Source organism: Odocoileus virginianus, chromosome 8 (assembly GCF_023699985.2).
Source record: "Odocoileus virginianus isolate 20LAN1187 ecotype Illinois chromosome 8, Ovbor_1.2, whole genome shotgun sequence".
NCBI lineage: Eukaryota > Metazoa > Chordata > Mammalia > Artiodactyla > Cervidae > Odocoileus > Odocoileus virginianus.
In genome coordinates, this window is record NC_069681.1 from 18,947,514 (window position 1) to 18,961,230 (window position 13,717).

At 40.0% G+C, this 13,717-nt stretch overlaps 1 long non-coding RNA gene across 1 annotated transcript in view; it reads left to right on the top strand.

Annotated features, from left to right (window-relative positions):
* LOC139036215 (uncharacterized) overlaps positions 1–13,717 on the top strand; it is a 129,404-nt gene that overhangs the window by 9,495 nt on the left and 106,192 nt on the right. The window contains exon 2 of the long non-coding RNA XR_011488918.1: positions 7,313–7,412. This is a non-coding gene — a long non-coding RNA (uncharacterized lncRNA). The remainder of the gene's footprint in view (positions 1–7,312; positions 7,413–13,717) is intronic.

A 13,717-nucleotide genomic window follows, 5' to 3' on the forward strand; every position in this document is an offset into this window, starting at 1 on the left:
AGTATTGACATCTTAACAATACTGTCTTTCAATCCATAAACACGGGATATGTCTCCAATTATTTATGTCTTTAATTTTTTTCAGATATGTTTCATAGTTTGTTATATGAGTCTTTCATCTCCTTGGTTCAGTCAATTCCTAACTATTGGGTTGGCCAAAAGTTCTACCCTAACCCTAAGACAGACATACAAAGTATCCTCTTTGACCACAATGGGATGAAGTTTGAAATGAACAACAGAAGAAGCACAACTGGAAAGTTCACATGTTTGTCTTTTTAAACCTATTGAGACTTAATGTGTGGCCTAACCTATGGTCTGTTCTGGAAAATGTCCCATGTCGCTTGAGAGGAAAGGGTATGCTGTTGTTATTGAATAGAGTATTCTGTATACGTCTGTTAGATCTAGTTGGTTTACTGTGTTAAGATAACTATTGTCTGTCTAGTTTTTCTATCCAAGTACGGTATGTAAGTCTCCAACTGTTATTGTAGTGATATTTCTCCTTTCATTCTTTCAGTTTTCACTTCATATATTTTACTAATCTGTTATTAGATGCATAAGTGTTTGCAATTGTCATTTCTTGTTGTATTGAAAGTTTTATTAATATAAAAATGTAATTTTTTTGTTTCTTGAAAACTTTTTTGGTTAAGGTGTATTTTATCTGACATTAGTGTACCCCTGCTCTCTTTTGGTTACTATTTGCATGGAATATCTTTTTCTGTCCTCTCATTTTCAGTCTAATTTGTGTCTTTGTACTTAAGCTGAGTCTCCTGCAGACAGAACATAGTTGGAGCATATGTTTTTATCCATTCTGCCAATCTCTATTTTCTAACTAAAGAGTTTAATTTATTTCCATGTAAATTAATTACTGATAAGGAGAGCCTCACTTCTGTCATTTGCTACTTGCCTTCTAGATTTTTGTTCCTCATTTTCTGCATTACTATCTTCTTTTGTGTTTACTTGATTTTTCATAGTGAAATGATTCCTTTCTTCCTTTTCTGTATATACACACTATTTTCTGTTCAGTTTGGGGAATACATTTAACACCCTGAAGTTATAACACTCCAATTTGAATTTATACCAGCTTAACTTCAATAATAGTTTTTTAACACAGTAATAGTTTAATAGTTTTTAACATGCAAAACCCCTACTCCTTTACAACTGTGTCCCCTCTCCTTTCAGTTGTTGGTATCACAAGATTACATCTTTATACATGTGTGCACAAAACATAATTTAATAAATCTTTTAAATGCATTAATGTCTGAAATTATGTAGAGAACAATATGTGGGGTTACAAATCAAAGTTCAATAATACTAGTTTTTAGACTAATTAAAAAAAAATCCAAGTCTCTAAAATCATGTAGAAAACGTAAAATGGACTTAGCACACACATGCATGCACTGTTGTTAAAGTGGTTACGGTAATATCAGCTTTTATAATTACTCATGTGTTTTACAGTTATTTGCATTATTGAGACATTTATTTCTTCATACAGTTTCTAGTCTTTCTGATGTCGTTTCATTTAACCCAGCAGGACTCCCTTGAGCATTTCCTTCAGGGCAGGTCTAGTGGTAATGAACTTTCTCAGCTTTTATTTATCTGGGAATATGTTAGTTCCTCTGCTCTTGAAAGACAGTTTTGCTGGATACAGGATTCTTGGTTGAGAGCTTTTGTGCTTTGATATTTTTAATGTGTCAGCCTACTGCCTTCCTCCAAAGTTTCTGATGAGAAACCTACTTAATATCTTACTGAGGATCATTTCACGTGATGAGTTGCTTCTCTCTTGCTGCCTTCAAAATTCTCTTTATTTGATTATAATGTGTCTCTGTGGATTTCTTTGAGTTCATCTTACCTGAAGTTCATTAAATTCCTTTAGTGTTTAAATTCATGTCTTTAATTAAATTTGGGAAGTTTTTAGCTATTCTTTTTTCAGATATTCTCTCTACACTTTACCCTCTCTCTTCTCCTTCTGGGACTCCCACAGTGCGTATTTAGGTCCACATGATAGTATTCCACAGATCCCTAGACTCTGTTCACTGTTTTTTCACTCCCTTTTCTTTCTACACTTCAGACTCAACAGTTTTCTTGTCCTTGCTTGTCCTATCTTCAACTTCACCAATTCTTTCTTCTGACTGATTAAATCCACGTTTGAATCCCTCTAATGAAAGTTTTGTTTCAGATATTATGCTTTACAGTTCCAATTTTCTTTTTGGTTTATTTTTAGGTTTTCTACCTCTTTACTGATATTTCATTTTTCACACATCCTTTTCTTGACTTTCTCTACATCTCCCTTTCAACTTTTGAACATCCTTAAGATGATTGATTCAAAGTCTTAGTCTAGTACAACTGCTATCAGTTTCAAGGACCGTTTGTCTTGACTTATTTCTTTCTCTTGAATGAGTCATGCTTTCTTGTTTTTGTATGCTTTTTGAGTTTTTGTTGAAAGATAGACATTTGAATAAAATTATGTTGGAACTCTGGAAACTATATTGTCTCCTTTCTCCTGTCTCCTTTCTCCTTTCTTTGCTATGGTTTCTGTTTTTTGTTTTTTTTCAACGGTTGTAGTCTGTCTCTATGCCAAGGATCATCCTGGTATAAACTTAAGATCAGCTCAGGTCTTTTCTGAGCCTATGCCTTTCCCTCCTTATGTATAGTTACTTTCTAATTTTCCCCATATATGATATTGTTTTTTAATATCCTAGCCTTAATGTTTGACTTCCAAAAGTTAACAAAAGAGGATAATGAGGGGGGATGTGTTCCAGGCCTTTAAATCCCCTACAAGTTACTTTAGCCAAAGGGGAAGAGGGCTTGCAACCATGGGGTGGAGAAGTAACAACAACAGATCTCTGCTCTTTGCATCTCTGTGATCAGAAGCAGCAGTTAGAGAACAGATGCTTGATATTTGGCAGACAGGATGCATTTTGCCCACCCTGGCTCCTACAAGCTGTGTGCAAGCTGCTCCAGAAACCTGTGCACAGCTGCCTGCCATACAGTTGGGGGCAGGGGAGGACGGTACTGTAGCATGAACTGAAGCTGATCAGAATTAACCACAATTTACTGTTCAAGCCTTCCCATGGAAGTTGAAAGACTTAAATAGACTCCAGGGTTACAAAATAGTTACATCAGACAAGTTCTTCCAGTGCGATTGTTGTCTAGATGGGGAAACAGATTTTTGGTGATTCCTACTCTACCATCTTTCCCAAATCCTCTCCCATTGGTGAGTTTTTGAACAGAGCTCCTCTGTGTCTGTGAATCACCCTGGATGCTGCATTAAGAAATGACCACAGGGAGGACAGGGAGGGTAAGGGGAGACCTGATAAGGGATTCCTTCAATAATCCAGGTGAGAAATGATCATACTTGACCACCACGGGGTTATTGTGCTGATAAATATTTTAATCTGGACATATTTTGAAGGTGGAGCCACCAGGATTTGCAATTGAATGAGAGGCAAATAAAAGCTCACTGGAAAGGAAGTCAATATAATAAATGCCTATTTTTGAAATGAACAAAAATAGTCATGGAAATGTCCTAAAAGCCATAAGGAAGATTAGATTTTAACCATTTGTTCTGACATTTGCTATCTTCTTCATTAAAATTCTTTCCACCATTTTTGGTCATGGGCCCTGGTATTATAGACCCAGGCTTTTCACTCCTCTGAGTTTCACTGGCATGAGTTGGTTTATCCATATATTCTCATGGATAAAGCCTGTGACCACCCTTTTCAATGGGCCTAAAAACATTCTTTTGACTTCAAACATGAAAGCTGTTTGCTGCTCCTCAACTTAGGTCCTCTCAGATATGATAGCTGATAATTTTGCAGAAAGAACTTTTATTTGGACACACATAAGACCACCTGGAAAAATAAGTATAGTCTATTGATGACTCTCCTGGACTACCACTCTGCTAACATCAGACCCTCCACAATTTTAGCAAGTGTTTTATTTTTTTTTTTAGCAAGTGTTTTAAATTGTATAATTCTGAAATTAGTATGTCCTTCCAAGAAGTTGTTGGCCTACACTCTTAATGACTATAATATGTGACAGTAAAACACATCACTCATCTGCTTTTTCAATCTCTGGTACTCTCTATCCTTGAGAACCAGAAAATATCTTTGAGATCCTTCGAATCAGTGAGGAGCACTGGGGATGGGAGAAGTCCCTCACATGTGACAGGTATTTTAGGGGACGTGGTTATAATTATTCTTGTCTTCAGACTCCCATCAGTACAGTTCGGTCAACATGGCGAATCACGGAATTCTCTCATTGGTAAGCCCCCTCTCAAGGGTGTTAAATGTCTCACTTGGCACTTTGTTTTATTTAGCTAACTTTTCAGCCTATTTTAACACGTGGAACCTCCTGAAACATGAGCCAGAGAGCCTACGAATCTAGCTCCATTTCGTTCTGGTCTGTCACTTTGGTGTTAGCATTTTCCTCACTCTTGTTTCCAGTCCGAGTTATGAAACCATTTCAGTTCAGTTTTAATAACCTCCCTGGCATGGCAAGCTCTACGAGAGCTGCCAAACTTAATACGCTGACTCCCTGTGAAGAGGGCAGCGGCTCTGGCCAGGGACGGACGGGAGACGGATTTTCTGTAAACGCATCCGTTTTCCATTACAGCCCTTTCTGATTTGGTAGCAGACTGCCAGGTGCAGCTGGTTTCCTCTTCTATGCACAATCACTTCTGACTTTGGTTTCTGAATTTCCTTGTCTCCTGACTCACCCGTGATCCTCTGACTAAATAAACTACCTCGTGATCAATCTTCCTGCCCATGGAGTAGGTCCCAGGGCTCAGCAGCTATAAGTGGGGCTAGCTTCACCCTGCAGGACAAAACTTCTGGTCAGCAACGTGTGTTTGTGGAGGCTTCCATGACCACTAGAGGGGAAGCTGCTTTTCTGGGGCAGAGAATGCCGTCTTTGTGGAGTGAAGCAGGATTCTACCTGCAAGTGGATTTCCACATGAACTGCAGTCATACCACTGAAGGTGTCAAAACTCTCTGAGTCAGCACCAGTGAGACCTTCCCCCTAGCCACTCCTCTACAACAAAACAAAGATCAGGCTAGATGTCCAGGTCCATCATCTTCAGTCTTATTTTTGCCTTAGATTCGGTGTTTATTTCAAATGAAGACATGTTCGTCTCATTGAATAAAGAGCATGAAAATTTTCACTTCTTACAAAATGTGCAATAAACTGTAGATTTCATGGGCTGGTTTACAATATGGAGATGCTCTGCCAATGAAATGCACGAAATTCCAAATCAATAAACAAATAGAAAGGTTAAGGCAGTATAGAATTACTTGCTTTACAAGAAGAGTGGCTATAAGAAACTTTAAGTAGCTATTCTCTGTCAGGACAATAATACACTATCATTTCTTCTTCAGATAAGGTGAGCTGTTCCTGTAACAAGAGTATTCAGTAGAAAAATAGCTCAGGGACAGATCCACAAGGCCACTCCAAACTGGTGTGTAAATTCCCAGTTGGCAACATGGCCACCTATAATTTCCTTTAGAACCTCAGCTTAATCTGATTACGTTTCCACTAAAATTCTCTAGGGGAATTAAGTGGTAGGAGTTAGGGGGTAAATTTTCCCTGGGTTTTAGCTGCTTCTTACCACACAAGTATTTGTGGCCTCATAGCAGAAACCTCAGCGATGCAAAGTCACCGTGTGGAGAGAGGGCAGACATCTGGGCGTCTTATCACCTGGCAGTTCTCATCTTTTCTTCTGCTACCACCTGTGGTGGGGAATGACTTACTCCCAAGGGTGCAGACTGCAGGCTGCTGCGTGGATAAAACAGACCAGGAGTGAAGCGCAGCTCTGCAGGTCTGCTGAAGCCCCACCGCTTTCTCCCTTGCTCAGGAGAGTGTCTTAGAGTGCAAGTGGACCAAAGTGTTTTGGGAGGGGTAACTTGGGATGAAGTCTTACTGTTTTTATGTCGATCATCTAAAAATTTGGTATCTTCTAACTATTTTTAGTAACAGTTTGCTTTTTACAAACATCCCCCTCTGAGATCTGCTGTGTAATCTGCCACTATACAGATTGGAGGCCTCGAAGGGGTTTGTCTGTCCTCTGAGCGTCCAGGGTCCAAGCAGACAGGGACAGCCTTCCGTCTGGACAGCTCCATGTCCGGCAGACTTGCTTAAGGGCTGGAGCTCCAGAGAGGGGAAGACTCGTGTAGGACCTGGAAACAGCCGCCTATACTCTGAGTCAGACCCTGGTGCTTCAAGCGACCCTCATGCAGGTGGATGCTCGTCGTTCTGATCTAGCCAGTTGTTTTTGCTTTTTACTTTTTTGTGCTGCTGATGGTCTTCAAAGCACAGCCCTTTTCTGAGACATCACAGGGCGTTCTAATGGGCGATCTCTGGCTGTAGAACAGCAACTTGTTTTGTGTGTGTTGTGTCCAGTCGTGTGTGATGTGTGTGCTGTGCTCAGTTGTGCCCAGCTTGGTGACCCCATGGACTGTAGCCCGCCAGGCTCCTCCATCCATGAAATTTTCCAGGCAAGAATAGTGGAGCGGATTGCCATTTCCCCCTCCAGGGCATCTTCCCGACCCAGGGATCAAACCCCCATCTCTGCATTGGCGTCCCCAAATAATTAGGCTTTTACGAGCTTTTAAAACCCAAAGTTTGCTTCAGAAACATATCCTTAACCTATTGGTCCTATGTTAAATGAACACAAATTCATTTGTAATGTTGAAAATTATTTTCCAATTTAGTGAAAATGTTCACTGAACTATTTTTTTTCCTTACAGGGAAAATAAAATATTTTAGCAACAGAAAGGGGCCTTTCAAAAATGAAAAATCCGTTGTTATTACAAATTTTCTTCTCTCCCCTCCCGTGGCCACTGGGGGACCTACAGAATTCAATTGTCTTGAAGGGGAACTGTTCTGGAGCCTGGTGTGGGGTGTGGGGGTGGCTGGTTTGGTTCATCAAATCTTTGTGTTTAGAACAAATGGAAAAGGGGAAATTACCTTGTTATACAGGGAGTGTCTTCAAGAAAGACGCATCAGTGGGGCAGATGGGGGCTTCTGTGTTTGGCTTTGCAGAGTCCGGTGTGAGCATGACGTAAAAAGTAGAGAGGGAGAAGGGAGATGCTATGGGTTGAATGTTTGTTCCCCCCAGTTCATATGTTGAAGCTTTAACACACACACACACACACACACACACACACACACACACACACCCCACAGTGTGATGAGCCTTGGAGGTAGGACCTTTGGGAGTAATTCGGGTAAGATGAGGTCATAAGGGTTGAGCCCCCATGATGGGATTAATGCCCTTAAAGAAGAAGAAACCAGAGTCCTCCCCTTCTCTCCACCAGATACAGCAAGGAGAAAGATACGCACAAACCAAGAAAAGTGTTCTCACCAGACATGGAATCTGCTAGCACCTTGATCTCAAACTTCCCAGCCTCCAGAACAGTAAGAAATAAATGTTTATTGTTTAAAGCATGGGGTAATTTGTTACAGTAGCTGGAGCTAAGACAGGAGGAGAAAATGTTGAGTGGAGCAAATTCAGATTTGTTTCTTCCAACTAAAGAAACTCCGCTTTCAGAAAAAGAGGATATTATCTGTTTTAAAATTCAAACTTCTGTGTGTGTGCGTGTATAGACATTCTCCAGGCTTATTATTTGATACCAATCCTCTCCTGTCACTTAATGCCAAGTGCAAGTTAAAACTTGGAGGGGAAAAGTCATTATTCTCTAAAAAATAGCCCAAATTTCCTGTCTCTTAAGATTACTTACAGAGGAGGGAGCAGAGAAAAAAATGGATCAAAAGAATTACAGGTAATGAAAAAAGATGATTGTATGTCTTTTTGTATGGGCAACTGCTCTTGATATTGTAATATTGAATGATATATAATTCTAGGAACTCTTCCAGGAAGAGTTATTCAGTAAGGGGATATTCATCATTGGTGCATTCAGAAATTACAGCTCTGGTATGTTTGCAAAGAATCATCCATAGCCATGAAAACTCAAGAATAGCAAAGTCAGTGAGTGTATTTAGAATGTGTACTTCTCTCCTGTCAAAGAGTCACTCTGTACGTGAATGGCAGTTGTGTTATCAACTTGAGTAACTGTTTCTTCTAAGCAAACAAAATTCGAGCTAACAGACCCATAGATCTTATGAATACAGGCCATCTTGTAATAGAATGGAAAGAGATGTTTTAGAAGGCTTTGATTGTTAGTGATGCCCTTCAGTGTCTCTCAAGTTGATAAATAGTATAACATGTACCATAAATATCGATTACAGTGGTTTGCAGCATTATCATTTTGGAAGGAGGGAATTTGACAAAGGAATCTCTTCTCTATGTTATATTCTGAAAATGCATGCAGTCTGCTAACTGAGGAGATCTGGCTTTTATAACAAAAAGGGTACCTAGTAATACAAAACCTGAACCCAGCAGCATATTGTTTCTGGACTTTATCAGAAACATTAGCAATGAGAGACTCAGAGATGGGGTCTCTGAGGAACATGGGCTTTGGAATTTGATTCACCCAGATCTAAATCCCAATTCTCAACAGAGTTGTCTGAGCAGTTTGTGAAGCTGCTCTGAGTCTTGATTTCCTCCTTTGTAAAATGAGAACAAAATTACATGTCTCACAAGGTCGAGTGAGATACAAAAATCATCTGGGTAAAAATACCTTGTCCTCATTAGCTACTCATATATACTGGATTTCTTCATTTCTTGAGTCTGAGAGAGGATGTGTTAACTTATCAGGAGATGGGAATCTTGAGGGATTCAGCTAGGCTTCCCTTTGGATATTTTTCTGCATGGTCCAGAATGCAAGGCCAGTACTTAGAGAAATGCATGAACATGTCCAGGTAGAAGGTGATACAAGCTTCATGGAAGTTGTTACCATTTACGAGCATCAATGTGAGCTTCCCATGTTCAGGTTCTGCTGAAGTGTATGTGGTGTTTACCTGCCTGGCAATGGTTCTGTCCATCAGTAGTGATGAAACCTTTAGATGAAGATGCTTTCAGAAGTCCTTTGAATTCCATTTCTTGGAGATGAAGTAGGGAAAAATCAGTTTTCTTAGGAATTCTTGCAACCTGGCAAGAACTTTGAAAATTGATGGAGTCACTGAAACTGGCTTGGAATTATCAACTAGCTCCACTCTGTTTTAAATATTAGGCTTCCTGATGAAATGTCACTGAAGACAGATTTCTGTGGCCCCAAAGATTTTTTAAACCGCTGGCTTAGTGCAACAGAGCCTTTGTCCAAGAGTGAAGAGCCCCGTACTAGACTGAGTTCTGTCACTCATTCATTGTGAGACACTCTAATTTTATGTGTCACTTTCTTCAGAGTTAGGGAAAAGATCATGTATTTGGGGCAAGATAGTAGATTTTTAAAGTCTCCAGCAGTATATAAAGATCATCTAAACACCACAGGTTCACTTTGTCCTTAGCAGAAGGTTTGCTGTTATTTAAATTATCTCAATATCATAATCGCCTTGGTGGCCCATCTCAAAACACAGCTGAAATTACTTAGTTCAGTGTGGAAGAAACAGAACACCTTCTTGCTTTCTTGTGCTTTTTTAACATTAGGCATTAAGAAGTTTCCGAGTTCTTTCAATTAAAGAAAGGACATTTATTTTTGTATGAATTGGTTTTTCTGCCAATTCCAAAAAATACTTTCATGGAACAAATCCCAGGAATAACTAGAAAAAAAATTCCCCCAGTTCCAACTAATCAGTGTTTCCTGTGAGTTCATCAGTCCAATTCATTTGAGGGTGAAAACCACCTCTGCTCAATTAAGAGTATGTGCAACACCATGCCCTCCGCACCTGCTTTTCGAGTGTATACAATGTATGAACATTAGGCCAGACAGGCATTGCAGACTTACACCGTGAACACATGTATCTCAGTATTCTCACAACAAGAAATATTTTCCAGAGCAATGCTTTATAATTAATGAAGATGCTTATGAGCATTCATAAGAACATTGCACAATAAACAAATATTTCATTACTTAATGTAAATGTGACATGAAATGTAACAAACACTGATTTAAAAGCTGACATTAATTGCCAAGAGAAACTTAATCATATGTTATTAATTTACCATAACATCTGGGAGTCTTGATTAAAATTCCAGTAACCCAAAGAATTGTAACCTGTTATACTCAAGTTAGAAAAAGCAAATAATTTTAACCGTAAGCTTTTGTCTTCCTCACCATGCACAGCTCTTACCAAATGTAATCATACCATGAGATACTTTCCCTATTTTTTGAAAAGTGGTAGATAGAACACAATGTACAGAAGGTTTCAATAGATTTGGAGCTGAAAGGAGTGCAGAAGTTTCATAAAGATCTGCATCATTTATATTTTTTTAATTAAAATGAGGATTTGACTTGAGAAAAAAGTTTAACCAACTGGGCTAAATAATCCAGTGATAGGGGACTCTAAGTGGATTCCAATCTTTATTGGGAAAGGAGAAAAGAAGGCAAGAAAAACGCTTTCCTCCTTCTTCACCTCCTGCCCACCAGCCAAAGCCCATGAAAAGGCGCTCAGGCTATACCCACTTGGTGACCTCCTGACGCTGGCCATTACCGGAGTCACTGGTCTGACTGGTCAGAGTTTGAGACTGAGCAGACCACACTTTCAGAGGGCATGGTCCGCAAATGCCCACCCTCCTGCCGTTCCCCCTGTGCCCAGGTGGGTCCTGGGCCCCCCGTCTGCTCCACAGGGACAGGCACGGTCCCTTCTTCCCCCTCTCTGTAGGACACCACACCGTACAGAATGCAAGGCTTAGATTCAGGGTGGTAAGCCTCACATTTGCTTTGGTTCTAAGTTCGATTTTCCTAACCAGTTTATCTGAAGTCTTGCCTTTTCCAGTTTTCAGCTACTTACCCAGATTAATAAGTTTATATTTTGTGTCTCATTTTGCCAATTAGCACTTTTGTTTCATCAAAAGCTGAGTGGGGAAGAGACGCAAGATCAGACAGGGAGTGTTTGCAGGGGGAGGAGAGGGAAGGATGTAGGATACTTAAAAGGAGTCTTCTTCGAGCTCGCAGAGCCCAGAAAACATACAGAAAATGACAAAGCATGCCAAAGAGGGACATCCTGAAGGATATTTTCTCTTTCCCCATCCCATCTCCTCTGCACTAGCCACCTGCCGCTGTCTGTATGAAGATTTCCTGGAGGTGACAAGTGGCAGAATCAGAGCTGCATCTATAGTGCCTGAACTGCTACATGCTCGAGACAAAATCAAGCGACCAGGGAATGTGTAACTGGGAAAGATAAACTGAAAGCAATGTTTTGTTTTTCCAAGTATCATTCTTTTTCCCATTTGATGTGTATGTGGAAAATAGAAAAAAAAAAAAAAAAAAACACCATGAAAAGGACAATAAGTGTCACTGGCATCCTACTAACCAGGAAGAGTGGAGGTTTTTTTTCGGTTTCTGAGTTCCCCTTGGCCACCTCCAAGCTGCTGGCTGCCCCACCTGGTTCTGCTTAGACTCGGCGGCTGGTTGGAGTACAGGTGTTAAAGACCTCATTAGCACAGTTCTGCTACTCACTTGGAGAACTAAACATTCTCCAGTGACTCTTAAGTTCTCCCAGCGCAATCTGTTTCTCCAGCTGGCAAGTCCAGGGGTTTAGGAGCTTGTGTGTCGCTGCGGCCTTCTCCTGAGCGGTCCTGATTTGTCCTTCTGAAAGAACACGTGTAACTGTACCGTCTTAGGCCCACCTGTGCCTGATTTCCCTGCTCCAGCTTCCTTCCACACACCATATTACTGGTTTCATTTTGGGGGGTCGGGGAGGTACTATCACTTTTATTTCTTTCCCACCACTGAACAGAGAAAAGAAGAAGCGATGGTTTAAACCCATTTCTTCATAACTCCAATCTAAAGTGTCCGAGGAAATTAAGTGCCCACACAATGGGGAATTGTTTTGCTGGCTGAAAGGCAAGAAGACAGGACAGTTCTAACTGTTGAAGAGAAGGGCATAGAGAAGCCAGAATCCTAGGCGTGGTATTTGGTCAACACACTCCAACATGCATGTGCCCACTGGCATGGTGAACATGTTTTCTCTTTAAAAATCAGGGCAAGGTCTGAAGAATATAGTTCATGGAACAGAGAATAAAGTGACTTCCCCCCACAAATGTGTTTTCTTCCAACATTTTAAGCAACTGTTGTTCAGTTTCTAAGTTGTATCTGACTCTGTGACCCCACAGACTGCAGCACGCCAAGCTTCCCTGTCCTCCACTACTTCCCAGAGTTTGTTCAAGTTCATATCCATTGAGTTGGTGATGCCATCTAACCATCTCATCCCCTGCCACCCTCTTTGAAACAATTTTAAGCAATAGCCCACATTTTTAAGCAAAAGCCCAATTTTTCACAATAGATCACATTAAGTTATATGGTCTCTTTCTGATCATTTCTCCTCTGTGTTCTTGTCAGCCTCCTCTTTCTCCTCCTAAGCATCAACATCTCCAGGGTTCTATCCTTGATACTTTGTCTTTCTTGTTTATAAGCTCCCTCTCAGGGAAGTGCTAGCTCACCTGGACTTCAGGTATACCCCCTGTTGTGCAGAGGAATCCCAGACCCTCCCTGAACTTGCCAAAAAAGTAGTGTAGCAAAGCTAAAGTGTGCATTTTCTACTGTTGTGTGCCTTTGAGAAAGTTTTTCAGTCTCTGGGCCTCCACCTCTCTATCCACACAGTGGTAAGTAAAGCTTGAGACCATATCTGAAGGCATTTAAGTATTAGCAAAGGTGTGTTGGTTGTAAATTATCTCGTTTGTTTGTTTGAAAATATCTGAATTTCATTTTGATTAAACCATTTTAGGGTCCCTTTATCTTTTGAAAAAGGTATATATGCACATAGAAAATTTTACTACAAGGTGTGCACATAGGTAAGTCTCAGTTAACTTCTATCCCTCAGCCAGTTTCCAGAAGCAACTACTTTTTTATGCCTCACATTTTCTAGCTGCTAAGGAAATTCTCATGTAATATCTCTTGAAATATGAAATATCTTGTTGGATATATGACACTGTTATTCATTATCCAACTGTAAATTTAAGGTTAATTCCAATTTTTGTTATTAAAATCAGTGGTGGACATGTTGGAATATAACTGGGGATAGATATCCAGAACTGATACTGATGAGTCAAAGGAGATATGCAAATTTTGTGACTAGGTTTTTTGAGCTATAATTTATATACAATAAAATTAAAGCTTTTTGACAGATGCCTACAGTTGTACACCACCACCAAAATCAAGGTACAGAATACTTCTGTCACCTCAGATACTTCCCTTGTGCCTAGTGATGTATTGAAACCAGAAGATTGTTAAACTTTAAGAATTTTCAAAGCCAGTAGTTAAAAACAGCCATTATTTAAGATTAAATTATATATACTTACAATTGATATAATTATACTTTTTAAAAAGTAATAAGTACTAAAAGCTCGTGTGTGTGTGTAGTTACTCAGTTGTGTCCGACTCTTTGTGACCCCATAGACTGTAGCCGGCCAGGCTCTTCTGTCCATGGGATTCTCTAGGTAAGAATACTATGGAGTATTGGGTTGCCATTCCCTTCTCCAGGGGATCTTCCCGACCCAGGGATCAAACCCTGGTCTTCTGCATTGCAGGTAGATTCTTTACTATCTGAGCTACCAGGGAAGCCTAAAAGCTTGTTGATTCCTAGTTATTTTACATTGTACTATTATCTGTGACTATGAAGTTGTTTATATCTGTTTTATCTGTGTGGTCGAAATACCATATAAT